The sequence below is a fragment of the Balaenoptera borealis genome, assembly GCF_965194805.1.
Source record: "Balaenoptera borealis genome assembly, chromosome: 14".
Lineage (NCBI taxonomy): Eukaryota > Metazoa > Chordata > Mammalia > Artiodactyla > Balaenopteridae > Balaenoptera > Balaenoptera borealis.
In genome coordinates this window covers 61,380,403-61,398,965 of record NC_138875.1, presented here as the reverse complement: position 1 = coordinate 61,398,965, position 18,563 = coordinate 61,380,403, and the positions used below count along the sequence as shown (strand labels likewise).

The window sequence follows — 18,563 nt, the reverse complement described above, 5'->3', positions numbered from 1 at the left end:
ATACTGATTGAAAAAATCCATTTACAAATTTGTAATGACACCTTTATTAAAAAAAAAAAAAATCTGGGTGTGTGAGCACAAGCACACAAGCCTGAAACACTTCCTTTAAAAAAAAATCACAAGGACACATTAACGGTGATGATCGAAGGTTAGGAAGGCTGCACTTTTTATTCTGTACCTTTCTGACGCATTTGAACTTTGTAATCCTATACAAAGGTTCCTTGTATCTATTTTTAAGTATGAACAGATGTGATCCAGGTACAGGGATCAGGGTACAAATTCTGTATTCTTCTTTAAGCTTCTCTATATACACGTAACTTTTTACACTAACATTTTCTCCCCAGACTCCTTCATATCATCTAAATTTTAAATGGCCATCACCCAAACCATAGATTCTTGCCTCTGTGGGGTATGGTCCGTGTAATCTGTATGAATCAGAGTTACCGAAGCTGATGAGGTGGAATTATAGGAAACTTGCTGGAAACTGCATGAGCCTGGGAACCCGTGGGAGCGTGCTTCCTGGGTCAACTCCACTGTCGGTGTCCTATGTGTCATGTGTTTCTGGTGGGAAAACATTAAAACTGCTGAGCTAAACCCTCCCCCTCCTAGTTACTCACATGTAAACTATTTCAGATGTGGAAGTTGCCTACACTCATTTTTGTTGCTGTTGAGGTGCAATTCTCATAACCCAAAATTAATCATTTTAAAGTGAAGAATTCAGTGGCACTCAGTCCATTCACAGTGTTGTGTAACCACCACCCCCATCTAGTTCCAAAACATTTTCTTCATCCCCAGTAACTCCATACTCATTAAGCAATTACTCACCATTCTCCCCACCCCACAGCCTCTGAATCACACATTTACTTTGTCCCTATTGATTTACCTATTCTGGACATTTCATACAAATGGAATCATACAATACGTTATCTTTCGTGAGTGGCTTCTTTCCCTTAGCATCACGTTTTCAAGGTTCACTCACATCGCCCTGTGTATCAGTACTTCATTCCTTTTCAAGGCTGAATAATATTTCATTGCATCTACACCACAATTTGTCTATCCAGCCTCCACTGATGGACACTCGGGTTGTTTCCACCGTTTTTGGTTGTTGTAGATAGTACTGCTGTGAACATTCGCGTTACAAGTATTTGTTTGAGGTCCTGTTTTCAACTGTTTGCAGTATATACCTAGGAGTGAAATCGCTGGGTCACATGGTAATTCTGTCTATAACTTTTTAAGGAGCAGCCAAATTTCCATTTTCCACAGCAGCTGCACATCTTACGTTTCCACTATCCATATATGAGGGCTCCAATATTAAGAGGAAAACTTCCCATGTCTTGAACCCTTTAGGATTAATTAGTTCTTCCACTTTCCGCATCCAACTTCCTCTCACTAGGGTCCTTTCTTGTCACTAGTTAACCAGGAAGCACAGCGCACCTTTGTTATTTTTTGATTCTTTAACATATTTGTTATATTAAAGAATAATTACCGTAGGCAAAATCCTGACTCGTAGATATAGAATGAACATGTGTTAAAGTCTTTATTGACCTCATTATTAATGAGAGTATTAGTGAGGTGTTACAACCAATTCACAGAAGTCAGAGAAGCACAAATTTATATGGATTAAAGGAATGATCCAATTAAAGGTTGAAATGAATTTACAAATGGACAAGAAACTGACTTTTTTTCCTGATGCTGGGGGAGGTCATTTTAACCACACAAATAGATGTTTTTTCCATGTCTGCAGACTGTAATTATTTTGCATTGCTATCAGTTATCTATAACTTACAGAGGCAAAAAGCAGACCAAGGACAAGAAAGGGCTAGAATCAGACACCCTGGAAGGCTGTTCTTTACATGATGCATAGTTTTCCACTGGGGACACCCAGAAATCTTTTCTGCTTATTCCAAATTTCCTCACAATATGACACAGGAAGTAAAAAGAGAAAAAACTAAAGGTGTGGATGAGAAAAGGAACTAGGAGAGGCAACTCCACACTAAATAAAAATGAGAACTAGAATGGGAAAAGATTAATGGGCCAACGTGCACCATGGGGCTCCCACGACCGCTGTACAGTTGGGGAGGACACAGGCCACGCGTGCCACGGGAGTCCACATGGCGAAATCTGGGGGCTAACGAGGAGATCTCTCTGCAAACAAGACCCTGGTCTAAAAGGGAGGACACCAAAGGCAGCGGACACGGGACAAAGAACTGACCGGGGCTGCAAGACAGCAAACCCTGGCACTGAGTCGGACGGTGCAGAGGTCTGTCACCGCTGCCGGTGGGTGTGAGGGCCCAGAAGCATCAGGAATGACTAACAGGACCGGGTTTGGGCTGGGAAGGGAGGTTCCCTGGAGCACGTGTGGGTAGTGGAGACCCAGGAGTTTTCCCAAACCCACCCAGCGTCCAGCCTGGCATGCACCTGGGAGCCCGGATGGGGAGTCGGCCCTCGTGTGAACCAGCCCTTGTAGAAACCTAGACAGTCACAGGTTGGCTTCATATAAACACTCGGGTATTATCATTTGACTTAATGCAATACTTCTTCTTTAAATGATTGAGATATATATATAAATATTTCAGTTATTACATCTGTCCTCTTTATTTCCTGCAACAAACGCATTGTTTTGTAGCTTTCAAGCATATGACAATTATTTGTACATCTGTTAATCATTCCTCCTCATATGCTGGTAATGCCTGTACAGGGAAAGTTATCATACAGAACTGAAAAAGAAAATCACAATATGCAAGGAAAGTAAATCATTTTAAGCAAAACTGTTTCCATCCAAAGCAGGTCTAGGGGCTGACTTACTAAAGCATTGTCACTGGTCTTCAGAGCCTGTTTACACTGCTTTTTTTTTTTGGCTGTGTTGGGTCTCTGCTGCTGCGCGCGGGCTTTCTCTAGCTGTGGTAAGCGGGGGCTACTCTTCATCCCAGTACGCGGGCTTCTCACTGCGGTGGCTTCTCTTGTTGTGGAGCATGGGCTCTAGGAGCGCGAGCTCAGTAGTTGTGGCACGAGGGCTCAGTAGTTGTGGCGCACGGGCTTAGTTGCTCCACGGCATGTGGGATCTTCCTAGACCAGGGCTCGAACCCGTGTCCCCAGCTTTGGCAGCGGATTCTTAACCATTGCGCCACCAGGAAAGTCCCTACACTGCATTTTAAATGGGCATCTTCCCATTTACGTTTATGAATAAAAACCTATCACTTATTATAAAACAAAGAGCTACGACGAGAACTGAGAACAGCCTTAGCACGCAGCTGGCAGAGCGAAGGCCCAACCCCCTCCCGGCCACTTCAACAGGACTTGGCTGTTCCCTGTGGCATTAGCATTTCTTTACTCTTCCTGTTGGGAAAAACGGGGTGATTGTTTGTGACAGGAATTTCCCAGAAGGCCCACCAGCTCTTCAAGGGGAAGCACCCACAGGCAGTTTGCACCCTAGGATTCTATGAAACCCTCAAAAACCTTGCCTTGCTGTTTGCACCCATCCTGCATCGTGACAGTGATTCTTACCCAATGACAACACCCTCCTGCTCGGAAAGACCTCCTTAAATCAAACTTAATTCTCAGCGTCGGACCTTGCCTCCCTCCACTGGCGCTGCCAACACTGGCTCTGCCGGGTGGTCAGCAAGGAACTTCAGTATCTCCCGGACAGGCCTCTCCCGGACAGGTGAGGACAGCTCTGGACAGGAGAGAGGGTGGCCAGCCGGAGCCCCCATGACGCCACAGGCCTCCCGTCAAGAGGCCACTGACTCCCCCTGCCTGACACCAGGGCCCCCCAAGCAGTAGGACCTGTGGGCACTGCATCAGCTCAGCAAAGACACGGGTGCCACGTGTTAGGCAGGAGAGCATTTCCAGATGCCATCCCCCCAGACGGCAATCAGGGCGCCAGTGGAAAGTAACCACACCCGGGGGAGGGCTTCCCAAAGCCGGGGTGGCAGCAGGGGCTGCCAAAGTGCCGGAAGGCAGACGGTGCCTTAACTGAAACACGCACGGAAGCTACAGGAAGCCCAGGCCAGGAGGCGTGGCCCCACCCCCTCCCACAGCCCTGCGAAGCCAGCAAAGCACCAGGGGAGCCGCCCAGTAGCCCACATGTGGGACCCCGGCCGGGGAGGCAGAGATGGGAAAGAACGTGGCTTCCCAAAGGGCAGGTCCTCCCAGTGAAGGCTCATCAATTCCAACCCCACGACTTCAGTTCTTGTGATATGTCTTTGTCACTTAGCGATGCCACCCAGTTCTGGAGCTGCCTATCCCAGGACCCCGTTTGCCACATCCCAGGGGTGCCACTGGCCACCTCACACATCACAGCATGCGATGCCCCAGCAGGAGTCCCACCTGCCTCAAAGCAGCACGTGCCGGGGTCTTGCCCAGGACCAGCAGCGTCCCTGACAGGGTCTGGGCTCAAGACCCAGGGACCCCAGGGTACCGGCCAGGAGGAGCACGTCTGCACTGCCTAGGGACTACAGCTCACGACCCCCAAAGCCTCCTTCGAGGCCACGGCTGCCACTGCAGATTCCCACAAGGCAGCGTGCATACCTCATTTCCCAAAGAAACTTGCTTTTTTGTTATCCCTTCTTTCTAGCACGGGTGCAGCGGGGCCAGGAGATGTGTCATGATGGTATGAGTTACCTCTGGGTGAACATTAGTTCATCACAGAATTTTAAAATTTGCATTTGGAGAACTAAAAATACTTTTACTGTAAAGTGGTGTAATCCTGGTGCAATAAGGCAAGTTAAAGTAACTTCTGAGCAAGTCAACTTGTTTTTCCAGAAGCATCAGGGAAGTAGATGACCTCTACCAGTCCTCCTAGAGAGGAAGAACAAACTTCGTTCTACCGAGAAGTTACCATACGACAGGCAGGAGCCCCGGTGTTCTCAGGTTACTTGTGCTGTGTAACTGTCACAACTCGCTGAGACAGACACTGCTATCAACATTTGACAAGTGAGGGATCTGAGTTGAAGAGGTTCCACAAGCCAGCTTAAAGCTTGCTTCTCTCTCCTTCGAGTCCAGAGTCTGAAAGACAAATCAAGTCAAAGCTCCGGTCAAAGCCATAAACTCACAGTCTTCAAATTCATAGTCTGGCAGTGACCTTGCTGGAACACAAAAGGTGCTTACGGGAGAAACTATCATTGCTCCACGATATCCACGCTCCCCTTCACCATCAGAAAAAGAGCCCTGAGTGAGGTTCAGCAGGCACTCGGCCACCCCTGCTGGTCGAGGTGGTCAGGGGTCTTGGTTCTGGCCAACGGGGTGGAAGCAGAGGCAATGTGTTGACCCCATAAACCATCAGAGCATCCTGAACCAGCCACCAGGACTGATCAAGAAGAAAGAGACGATTTCTCTCCTGCTTAAGTCACCAGACTTTGGGATCTCTTATTTCAGCAGCTCAACCTGTATCCTCAATACAGCGCATCGAAGAAACTTAAAAACCTGCATATCCCTCTAAACTGGCTAAGAATTCTCCTTAGAGCTTGTTGAACCTCATCACCTGTTTATTCCTCATTCATTTATAAGGTAAATTCATCCTGGCCCTGCGTCTGAATTCTCACAATTTCCAAATCCCAGTTTATGAGATTTACCTGTAAAGTACGAGAATATACCATTTCTTTAAACCCATATGCTTCCCAGAATATGTCCTTCTTTGGAAAATGCCACTCACCCATATTTAGCTATTGCAGGTGGTCTGTCCACCACCCAGTTTCCCAGTGGCCCGGGCTGGCAGGGCATCATTTGAACCGGGCGGTGCTCTCTGCCCTGCTGGGTGGCTCTGGTCCTTCTCCAGCAGCTGCATCTACTTTCACACACATAAGGCCCAGCGGGGTTGCCACGGCATCCTTTAAATGCTGGCTGGCAGGCCGGATGCCAGGACCAAGTCGTTGATAGTCCTGTCTTGTTGGATAGCGTTAGAGCAGACAAAACTCTTTTTATGACCATTCAGCAACAACAGCCCTTAAAAGAAGCAGAAGGGGGTGGGGTATCTGCTGGAACCCTCTGACCTATTTAGAGACCCCCAGCTTGGATGCCTTATGCTATATAGTTCAGCTGCACCACACATAACCACCCAACCGTCATTACCTGAGATTATGTGACAGGTATGGGTCAATGTGTTCTAGCCTGCGGTTTTCTGCCTTCTCAACGACCTATTACCAAGATGAGATTGATTTGCTGTGACACCTGCTGTGTCCTGTGACCAGAATAATAAACACAACCAATTCACTTTGGCCACTCCATTTTTGGTGAAGAGCTGCAGTTGAGAACGACAGACATCTGCCCATTAGGAGCAGCACGTAATTAACAGCAGTGTTTACCCACCCGATACCAAGCAGTAGAGGGGCAACAGACTGTCACCACGACAGACCAGCATGACCCTCGCCATCCTGAATTACGGCCGCTACACTCTACCTCCCACTCAGCCTCAACTACAACCAAAATAAATACACTTTCAGATTGAAATGACCTATGCTATACATCTATATTATCTATGCTATATATTTTCATTATATTACACGTATTAGGAAACTAGGTGTTTGTGTGATCACCTGCTACAGAGGCCAGACTGGGGCTAATCTTAGATTGAAACAGATGGAATTGCCAGCTCTGTGACGGAATTAAACTGGCATATGGAACCGCGTTTTTTATGGCATTTGATTGGAATTTTTATGTGCTTGACCTTGTCACAGGAGCGGAATCCATCATCTATGAAAAGTCATAAAACTGACAGTGTCACCTTGGCAAACCATTCAAAACCAATTAACCGATCTTCTGCTAGACACATAAATCCATTGATCCATCCTTACAATTGGCATATAAAACATTCATAAGTGCAGACAGGTAATACATTTTAATAGACATTTTAAAGAGTAAACTAGAGACAACACAGGTTTAAAAACAAAAATAATGAGCCCTTGCCCCTCTTATCCAACATCTCAAAGCACTACTTTTTAGTCTTAGGGGAAAACTTGGAAGTTCACATAAAACAGTACTGTGCTTTTAATATACATTTGTGTATTCTAACACAAATTATACACCATTTTCAAGCAAATTTATCACCACTGTAGTAGTCTGAAGGCTTTTTAGAAACTGAAAGCATAACCCACTTAAGACTTCTGTTGCCTTTGGCAAATCTAATTATTAACGTTTGCTGAATTGGCTTTAGACACCTGATATCATGTTAACACAATCAGCAAATATTTACCAAAAATTCCCAGGATGAATGCCACCATTTTGATGTTCTGAGTCGTCAAGGAATTTACAAACAAACAAATACAAATCCACACACATCGGGAAATTTCAGCTCTAACAATCAATAAATGAACAAGAGGGACCCCCCTCAGTCACAGAGAAGGCTCCCTCACCTCCAGCGTCACCGAGCGTCACCTGCTTGGAGGCCCCGGGCCAGCTCCGGTCCTCTGCAGTCCCGACAGGGGGACAGAGTAGTGACAACGGTGGGCAGCAAGCTTCTAGAGCTTCAGTTCTAGATTTAGGATCTAGAGTCCAGAATCAAAATTAAAAGTTTTAATAATGACAAAGAAGATGCTATTTACTCTCTATATCAAGACGGTAAAGAGTGGGAAAAAGTGCCCCTTTTCAAAAGAAGGAATAGATTTTGCTAGAATAAAATCACACACGACACGCCTGGCACACGATGCTGAGATGAGACAGCCTTGGCATCACCTGGGGAGTCCGTCCCTGCACGGTGATTCGGTCCCAGCGCCCGAGAACACAGAGCAGCCCCCACCCCAGGGAGCTTCCAGGGGCCAGAGCCGAGGACCGCCTCCCGGTGCCCCTTCTGTCACCCACAGCTGTGTCTTCCGTCTCCCCTGCGTTAAGTCACTGAGGCCGGGTCTGCTGTGTGGCCTTCAGGCCCTGAGCCCTGCACGTCGTCAGCCGGCTGGCCCCTCACCCCTCATCCTTACGCGGCCTGCACAGGCCCACAGAGCCGCTGGGAGCCAAGGCCAGGGAGGTGTCGTGTGCTTATGACCTTCGCTCGATAGGACCTAGTCGTCCACACCTGCAGGCTGCCGACCCGGCTCTGATCCCGACAACCTCACCACACCTGCAGCTCCGGCCAGGGCTCCACGCGGGGCATTCAAGCTAAAAGAGATTTCCTGAAAAGATGTCGGCCTGGAAACAAAAAGGCACAATAAACACAGCAGAATGGTCGGAGCTGGGTTGAGGGCCGGAGGAAAATGAATTAATTAGAGCTAAAAAATGAGAGAGAGGATGCAGGCGGGCCTGGGCTGACGAGGCATTAGGTGAGGGGGTGTGTCCATTGAACCCTCAGCACCTAAGAGCACAACTCGGTGGGGGGGCGGGCGGTGAGTCGTACGAATTAACTCTGAGGATTTCCAGGAAGCTGGAGAGCTGCGGTCGCAGCCGAAATCACACCAGGACATCAGGCTGGCCGGGTAAGTCTGCCAGGCACAGCTCCCCGCAGCCGCCTGCAAGGTCACTGCCATCCCGGCTCCTGGGCAAGGGCCAGGGCGCAGGTCCCAGGCCGGTCGAACTAGGTCACCTGCCCGTGACCAAGCTGCCAAAGAGGTTCTTGGCCTTTTTCGCCTCTATTCAGAAGGCAGGATCTGCTTCCCTCTGAAATTAATGCTACAAGGAATTTCCTAAAGTAAAAGACAAACATCCACCACATTCCCTGCATCTAATTCCATGGCTTATACAACTCAGACTGGAGACTGCACCCAACTCCAGACAAAATTCAGTTTAGTTCAAGGGGAGAAGCAGCTCTTTCCTCAGGCACTTTTCAGGTGCTCTGAGAATCGTTCCCTCCCTATGTTTGATCTGGAAACTAAGCCAAGGAAGTCTTCCATCCTGTGATACTTGAGACTGATAGGCAACACAAGCGTTAACATTCCAGCTAAAGTGCGTTCTGTCACAGAGTGATGAGCCTATTTCACACGCGTGAAATTTCACCAGTCACGTGCGTGGATTCACGTGTGAGGGTTCACGGGCGGGAAGGTGAGCCTAAAGACAGAGGAGAGGCTGGTGGCAGAGGGGCCGGGACACAGCGCCTGAGGGAACGTGGACTGGCCCCCCAGGGCAGGAGCAGAGGCTGTGAACCGGGAGGCAGGCGGCGGCCTGTCCACACTCCTCCTGGGCAACTCCTGGACGTGATGACGGCGCAGGAAAATGGGAGGCTGGGGTTCGGGTTGGGACTCCACGCAAACAGGAGGAATCAGAACTCTCCTAGAAGGAAGGCGAACCTGTGCCTCTGGATTCGCCCTCAATACTGAAGTGCGTCCTCCTGGAAGCAGCCTCTGCCCCACCTAAATGGCAACAAGCAGTGCTGGACCCGCCGTGATGTGGGGTCTTCGCTTCCCTGACCGGAGCATATGCCCTACAGTCCAGCGCTACAGGCATCAGAAAGCGTTAATTTGTCACGAAGGAGGACTCCAGCCCTGCTCGCTATCTGGGGGAGATGAAGAACCCAGGATCTAGGATCACTTTAAATGGACTGTGTTACACGTTAAGCTCGATGTATCCCTAACTTTTAGACTCACACTTCCCACTGACATAGCACTTTCTGGACTAACTCCAATGGAAGTAATCCCACTCACACTGAAGGGGAAAAATATAAAGATTCACAGCACGGAAAACACCCAAGTGCTGTAGATGGTGGAAACTGTAACTCACCACTCCGCCTGCTTATTTTTCTACAACTGGTCCAAACACAGAAGCCATTGCACTTCAGAGCCAGGTACCATCCAGCTAAGCTCAGCTCACAACATCACTCTTTCCCTTTAGCCACCCTCAAATTTTTCATTCATTAAAGCACCTTCCGGTAACCACTGAATGAATTCAATATATGCAGTGTTCCAGATTATCATTCTCGGTAAAATGGACATTGTCACAGACGAACGAAACTCGCAATGCACTTGTACCTATAAAGTTCGTACACGTTAATAGTGGTTCCATGAGCAAACCAATGAACTAGATCCGAATTGCAGCCCTGAGTGTCCAAGGCCCCCTGCACCATTCAGTTCCCAAAAGTGATTCCTTCATGCTATTTCTAAACTTTCCTGAATCTGATGGATTCAGAAATCAGTGTATTTTTAATAGAACAATATAGAGTCCAGAAACAGACCCACAGGCACATGGAGATTTCATTCATGATAAAAATAACCTATCAGATCAGTAAATAATGATGAATTAATCAACAGTATTAAAACAACTACCTAAACATTTGGAGTAAAGAAAAAAACAAAAACAAAAACAAAAAACTTGAATTCTAGCCTGGCTCTTTGTACCAAAATAAATTCCACGTGATCAAAAAAAATTTTTTTTAATTAAAAAAAATTTTAAGACACTATGAAAGTACAAGAGCAAAATTAAAATATAGGTAAAAAATTTTATAATACTAGAATGTGGAAGGACTTTCTAAGAAAGACATAGGCAACAAAACCATAAAGGAAAAGACTGATATATTTGACTAAATAAAGATTTTAAAATATTGATATGATTTTTTTAATTCAGTAAAAAGGTAAACTAGAAAGTAACAAACTGAAGAAAAGTTTGTACAATACAAATGACAAAGGATTTGGTTTCTTTTTTTTTTTTTTTTTGATAGGTAAGAAGTGGATTTCTTTAGAGAGAAACACACTCCACAGACAGAGTGTGGGCCATCTCAGAATGTGAGGGAGGCCAGGATTTGGTTTCTTAATATACAAAGAGTTCTCACAAATCAATAAGAAAAACAACCCAATAAAAATTAGGTAAATGATGTGAATGTGTAGGTAACAAAAAATACAGTAAGTCAATAAACATATGAAAAGATGATCACAGTCATTCATAATTAATGAAATCAAATTAGAACAGATTATCATTTTTAATCTATAATATTAGTGAAGATAAAAAGTTTTGGTGATATTTAGTGTTGGTAAAGTTGCAGAAAATCATATCCTAAACACTTAATGGGAATATTCTGTTTTTTGATCTGGGCATTTACATAGATCTGTTCAATTTGTAAAAATCCATTGTGTACTATATTAAGATTTGTGCACTTTTTTGCATGAATATCATACTTCGGTACAAAAATGTAAAGAGGGACTTCCCTAGTGGTCCAGTGGGTAAGACTCCACGCTCCCTATGCAGGGGGCCCAGGTTTGATCCCTGGTCTGGGAACTAGATCCCACATGCATGCTGCAACTGAAAAGATACCACATGCCACAATTAAAGATATTGAATGCCACAACTAAGACCGGTGCAGCCAAAATTTAAAAAAAAAAAATTTTTTTTTAAACGTTGAAAAAAAATTTTTTTAATGTAAAGAATATGTTATATCACCATGAGATATCACCTTATACCTGTTAGAATGGCCATCACCAAGAAGACAACAGGTTCTGGTGAGAATGTAGTGCAAAGGGAAAGCTTGTGTACTGTGGCAGGCATGTACATTGGTCCAACACTATGGAAAATAATATTGAGGTTCCTCAAAAAATTAAAAATAGAGCTACCATATGATCTACCAATTCCATTTCTGGGTTTATACCCAAAGGAAATGAAAACAGGATTTCAACGAGATATCTGCACTCCCTTGTTAACCACAATATTATTCACAATAGCCCAGATATGGAAACAAGCCAAACGCTCATCAGCGAATGAATGGATAAAAAAGATGTGGTACATACACACAACGGAGTATTATTCAGCCATGAGAAAGGAAGACATCCTCCCATCTGTGACAACATGGATGGACCTTGAGCACACGATGCTATGTGAGATAAGTCAGACAGAGAAAGACACGTACTGGGTGATACCACTTATATGTCGAATCTAAAAAAGTTAAACCTGTAAAAAACAGACAGTAAAATGGTGGTGACCAGGGGATTGGGGGTCGGGGGGATAAGATTGCTATTGTTCAGGGCACAAACTCATAACAAGTAGTACATAAGCCATAGAGATCTAAGGCACAGTATAATGAATACAAAAATTGTACTATAATTATGCAATGTGACAAATATTTATACGACTACACTGGCAATTGTGTTACAACACGTAAGTGTATCAAAGTAACATGCTTACACCTTATACCATCAAATTTATAAAAAAAAAAAAAGAGTAGGTTAGAAATTTGTTCAAATTCATGAAAGGAATGAAATTCTGAAGTATCACACAGTAAATCAAAAGCTATTACTTACCACTTATGCTTTGCCAGATCCCTTAGCTAAGCAGAGTAAAGAAAACTTCTAAACTGGAGATTCTCTTGTGGAAAGAACCTACTTAAACTCTCTCAAGCCTTGAGATTCTCAGGGTGTAAAATGGTTTGGGGAAGAAGAGGTAAGAGAATATTCCAATATGACACGCCAGGCAGGGTTAGAGGGGATGTCTGTGCAAACTGCCAGCATTTTACAAAGGAGGGAACTGGACCCAGGCAGTTATGTGATTTGCCAGGGGAATCGAGCTAGGAAGTGCCATAGCCAGAGTAAGCACCCACATCTGGCGGCCCGAGGGTGACCCACCATCCACTGTGCTCCGCTGGCAAGAGGCCCGTCCAGCCGCACTGACAGTTCAACTGCAGCCCTAGAAACTCCTAACACCTGCAGGCCCGCCATCCAGCAGGTGGGCCATCATGATGGACCACAGTTTGCAACCTGACATTTCCTGAACCCAATTACAGTGCTTAACACGGATCCCCTAGGGAGCGAAGGAAAAAAGGCCTGGAAATCAGGGCTTCCTGCACATGAGCTGGAAAATGGGCAACAGATAAAGCCAAGCTCAAGGCTGCTCCGCACACACAGCCCTGGGACCTGCCAAGGCTCCTCTCACATCACAAACCAGAGACAGGGGCCCCCACACAGGGCGGTCCGAGGACTCAATGCGACAACTTATGGACCCCACGCTGCCCCTGCAAGGTGCTAAGCAAACAGAGGGCGCGTCTGTGTCACTGTCACCGTGCATGGTGGTGTCCTGGATGCATTCCAGCCTCCCAGCTGACACAGCACTTTGCCTCTTCACGGCTAATACAGGCCCCTCCATCACACCTCCCCAAGCCTGGCCAGGACCCTGCCTTTCTCTTCCAGGGAAGTACTTCAAACCTGGTTCAAATTGCTGAACTATTTTTTAAATAGTGAGAAGGAAAAATAAATTGTTACTTTAAGCACTAAGTTTGGGGTGGTTTGTCACAAAGCAGTGGAAAACTGAAATATCATGGTGTCCGGTATGTGAGTTACACTCAGTAGGTGTCAGCTGTCTTGATTACAGGGATACTCATAAACTAGAGTGATTTCAACACATCCCTCTTCATAAAAGGCATTCTGAAGCACTTTCTTGATTGAGAAAGAACAGAATAAGGTTTTGCTTCAATTCTTTCTCAACTGTTACTGCTGTCACTGTTGCTGTGATTAGGGCCGGGGGCAACTACAAATTATTACAGTGCTTGTGAGTTTATAGTTACTGTTTTTCTTTTACCCATGGATATTTTTAATAAGAAAGAAGTCAAGGACATAAGGAGAAGACCCCAGCAGAGAATCTGTAACTACACTGCTCACAAGCAAGAATAAGGGTGTGTACGTGGTTAGCTGTGACACAATAACTATGATTACGAAAACGGAAGCACAGGGCTGATGGGAGTGAAATGTGCAATAATGCAATTCACACCAATAGCAGCAACATATTCAAATCAGTAAATTACATCAATTATAACTTAAGCAAAAACTTCAAAAATATCTCTATTCTTATTGAAAAAAAAAATTCTACTAGTTGTCTTACTAAGATTAGCCTAACCTGAGGTGGAGGTCTAGAAAGAATACAACTCATCCTTTTAAACAGACGTCTTTCTTTACAAAATATTCTCGGGGCCCCTGTTAAGGTTCCATAAGCTCTTTTAAAGAGAAAAGCAACCCCAGGGACCCAACACAGATATTACTTGTTGTGTAAATATACTGTATACAAATAGTAAAAGTACACACAAACTGTTTTTGTTATTCTAGAGCTATAAAATAAAGATAAATGCATTAATTAAATACAAATTGAACTATCAAACCGGTGCCACTCAAATGAACATTAACCTAATAGGACAGATGGTGTTGCTCCCTGAAGAAAAACAGTGCAGGGCTGTGGTCAGTCCCAAGGTCAGTGTGCTCTGTCACCCTGTGCCCGGGACGGGTTACTTCCCTTGTATTCCACACACCATCTGTCAGCAAAGTTTGTCAGTTCTTCCTTCCAAACAGCCCGATCGGGACCCTGCTCACGACCAAGGTCACAGCCTGCCACGGGCTCCCCTACACGCATCCTCCAGTGGTCCACCCTCCACGTGGCCGCTCGGGTGACCACCATGATGGACGAGCCAGATCACTGTCACTGCACAAAAACCTTCCATGGCCCCCACTGGATTCCCAGGAGACGCCACAGTTCCCACACCAGCCCACGAGACCCCAATTAACAGGCCCCCAATGCCACTTCTGCCCTCTTCCCACTGGTCACTGTTCCAGCCACAGTGGCCAGCCTGCTGCTCCCACCCCAGCGTGGGGTCCCCTCTGCCAGGAGGGCCCAGCCGGCTCAAGAATATGGTCTCCGTGTTTACTTAAAGGTTGTCTTGGCGAGGACTTTCTCAAGCCCCTACTTGGAGCTGCACCCTCCCAGCCAGCCCACCTGGCCCATCCTGGCTTTCTCTGCAGGGTGCCTATCACCATCTGTCACACCAGGGACCCAGAGCCCTCATTCAAGGTCACTCCCAGGATGTAGGCTCCATGAGGTCAGGGACGGTGGGTCCACTCTGCTGCCTGCTGTGCCCAACCCCGGAGCAGGTCCATCAATACCTGAGGCACCTGCTCCGGAACCGCTCGGTCATCACGCGGCCCCAACGCGATATCTGTGCTGACTCTGCCTGGGTTCTCCTCTCCTTGGCCAGTTTTAATGGACATTAAAGTTTCTACAGTTTTGTTACAGGAGGATCACCTGGAAGATCCAGATGTAATTTTATTTACCTTTCAAAGAGCAGCATAGAAATAAACAGGCACAGACAACCTGCATATCCCACAAGACAGATTGGCAGGCCCACGCCTCTCCCAGACCCATCTGGAGAAACCCTAGGTCAGGGACCAGTGGGGAAGCCAAAGGACGAAGGACGGACCACTGTGGGGGGCCAATGACCACGCCCGGAATGCCCCTGCCCACCCCCCCGCCCCTGCCACGGCGATGGAGCAGGAGCCTGAATAACAACCCAAATTTACTTTCTTTTTCTTTTTTTTTTTAACTGAAGTATAGTTGATTTTACAATGTTGTGTCCAAATTACCTTCCAATTTTATTATCGGTGTACCCGTTATTTCCAGCAACAACCAAACGACCTCTACCCAGCAAACATCTCCTTGGGTCCTGCAGTAAATTTTTATAGGTTTTAAGTTAATTACACTAGTAATGCAGGCTCACTAAATAAACCAACGCACAGAAGCAAACGAGAAAGAGTAAGTTATTTATGAGCACAAATCAGGCCCCGGCGCACCCACATAACCACTTGGACATGCAATCAAGCCCTTTCGGAACCTTTTCCTGTCTCTGGATGGTGTAAACAGGGCCACTCCCGGTCCCTCCTCTGCGCCCAGCCTCATCCTCAGACACCTACAGGCCCCCCCCAACCAGCCATGCCCAAACTCCACCCCCTTACCTGGCAATTGAGCATCATGTGACATCCCAGGTGTCTCCTGGTGCTGTTACTTCACCTCCCCCTTCCTGCCCTATCAGCCCAAGGGCCCTGCTGGGCTGGAAGCCCAAGGACAGACCCCACACCCCTGCGGGAAGTCATTACACCTGCCCACACGGCAGCCACGCACACACCTGGTAAGGGTCTCTCTTCATCCCCACAGCACACGACCCGTTAGTGAAATCCTCATTTACTTTACCCAGATGCCTTTTTGCTGTTTTATTTTAAACTAAAACAAGAAGATTCATGAAATGCCTTCGTTACTTCCCACAGGGTAAGTCTGGCCGGGTTTCTGGTCTCCGCTGGCAACAGGAGGAAAGGTCAAGCACTGGGGCTCAACACACTCCCCACTCTGGGGAAGGTAGGGATGGAAAGCAGAGTCAGAAACATTTTCCTCTAAGAGCCAAGCCCCCGGTGTCTCTTTAAAAGACAGACTGATGATTCATTGACTAGAAGGGGAGAGAAAAAGGAAACAAAACAATGGAAGAATGTGGGGCTGAAAGAACAGAGACAGCAGGAAAACTCTGGAGCAGGACGGTGGGCTGGATGTTGACCATAAAATAAAGGAGCCGGCTGAACATAAAACAAAAGACAGAGGAAGAAGAACCATGAGGAGGTGAGCTGCGAGGTGAAGGAGGGCAGGCAGGATGCCGTCTTCACAGCTGCAGGATTTCCAACTCACCCGAGGAAACAGGACATCAGCAAGTTGGTACAGTTACGTGTCGTTATAAAGAAACAAGGTTAAAGGCGCCATCCTGTATCCCTGGCCTTTGCCATCTCAAACCCAAATTGACGTTCATCATTTCACTCCTTAATCCTTTCCCCCACCTCATCATTGGGTTCAAAATCTAATTAAGATGAGCACGGATAATGAAAAAAGTAGCTTTTCAGAAGTTTGTCATGAAAAGTTTAGAAAATATCTTAGCTCCCAAAATGAAAGATGTCTATGAAGTATGTGGTATTGATGCTATGAGATGTTTTTCTTTTTTAAAAAACGACTTTCTTGGGCTTCCCTGGTGGTGCAGTGGTTGAGAATCTGCCTGCCAATGCAGGGAACACGGGTTTGAGCCCTGGTCTGGGAAGATCCCACATGCCGCGGAGCAACTAGGCCCGAGAGCCACAGTTGCTGAGCCTGCGCGTCTGGAGCCTGTGCTCCGCAACAAGAGAGGCCGCGATAGTGAGAGGCCCGCGCACCGCGATGAAGAGTGGTCCCCGCTTGCCGCAACTAGAGAAAGCCCTCGCACAGAAACGAAGCCCCAACACAGCCATACATACATACATACATACATACATAAATAAATAAATAAAACGACTTTCTTAATTAAGCTTGCTACAAATGTAAATGCCCTGGCCAATCGTTTGATAAAGGGAGGGAGGGAGGTAGGGAGGCTTTGCTCTTTTCCCCTGCCAGCAGAGGGCAAGCTTTATGTGATACCCCGTGTGTGTGTGTGTGTGTGTGTGTGTGTGTGTGTGTGTGTGTGTGTGTGTGTGTGTGTGTGTGTGTGTGTGTGTGTGCGCGCGCGCGCGCGCGCCTGTCATTCTCCCTCTCTCTCTCACACACAGACTTCTTTCCCCTTCCCTTGCCTTCTCCTCCCCACCCCACCCCCGCATAACCTCTCCTTCCCTCCATCCCTTTTCTCTCCTCCCCTTCCAGGGCAGGCTGGGGTAGAGGCACTTCTTAGGCCGATGCATTTTATTTGCAGGTCCTAGTTAGAACAGTGATTCCACGAGGGCAGAAAGGAAGTAATTCTGAAGAATTCAGGTATCTGTTTCTTCTAGAAAAACGCATACTGTTGATACAAAGGCATCCAACTTCCCGGCGTCTTGCTCAAAGAAGAGAAAATAGGAGGGAAGTGACCTCCCCTAGGTTCCGCTTCTCTCCAGGGCCCAGTTTTCTGATAACCCGGGTCATCTGGGCACCCCTAGGGAAATTGAAAGTAGCCCAGGCTAAATCCTGAGCGAGTGGAAGGCACAGTCGTCACCTCCAGAGAATTCAGAGCAGGGCTGGGGCATCAGGAGCAAGGAAATAGATCAGAAAAAGACACCTCGAAACAGAAGGTTCCGCAGGGAGAAGCTCGCTCCGGGACGCCAATGTTAAATCCCGCTTTTCTTTTCTTTATTTCTGCTGACAAACTCCTCAGGACACCTGCAACTCTCAGCAGCTTTAGCAATTAGGTGGGGAAAATAAATCATGTGGTCTGTCAGGAGGCGGTCAGTGCTCTGTGGAAAGTCAGGACCCAGAGTCCGGGAAGGGTCGCGGGAGCCCCGGGGGTGGGAGGTGGGCGGGCAGATGGGTAGGAGGTGGGTGAGCTCAGCATCTCACTCACCCCGAGTGGATTTCGATTCTGCACCTTCAGTCCCTGCTAAAGCGTCTGACCCACATGATCAAGGCCCTTAGTTTTGTTCAGACACACCACTGCCCGTTGCTCATAGAAGCCAGGAGTATTTTTTGAATGAGTGCCATAGAGGTAAATGAGAAAGAGTTATTTCCATATTATACATGAGCACAGAAAAAAAATACAACCATTCAACATCACCTAGGTTGTCTTCCCACCACTTAACCCAGAAGAAGCAACGAGGAAGCAAACAGACAAATCGAGATACTAGGACTTCCTACAGGACAACTGGCCCGGATTCTTCAAAAACACAAATGTCGTGGTGGAAAAAAAAAAAGAGAGGAACGGTTTTAGATGAGAGATGTTAAGAAGCAGATGTGAGAAGCAAATGTAACACGTGATCCCTGACTGCATCCTGGATGTGAACTATATGACTGACACTATTGCTGTGTTCAATGTCAGAGGTGAGATGATGTTACAGTTGTGTGGAGGGAGAATGTCCTTGTCCCTAAAAGATACACACTGAAGCCTGTAGGGGTGAAGTGTCATAATGTCTGCAACTCACTTTCAGATGGTTCAGGGGGAA

General features: G+C 46.7%; 1 protein-coding gene and 1 long non-coding RNA gene across 2 annotated transcripts in view; both read right to left on the bottom strand.

Annotated features, from left to right (window-relative positions):
• The window catches only part of RAB31 (RAB31, member RAS oncogene family), a 107,770-nt gene that overhangs the window by 83,125 nt on the left and 6,082 nt on the right, over positions 1–18,563 (bottom strand). The gene's annotated exons all lie outside the window — the stretch shown is intronic.
• LOC309611149 lies at positions 93–16,942 on the bottom strand. Its single transcript, XR_014234354.1, has 2 exons — positions 5,651–16,942; positions 93–5,004 (listed from the first exon to the last, which is right to left on the bottom strand). It is a non-coding gene; the product is annotated as an uncharacterized lncRNA (long non-coding RNA).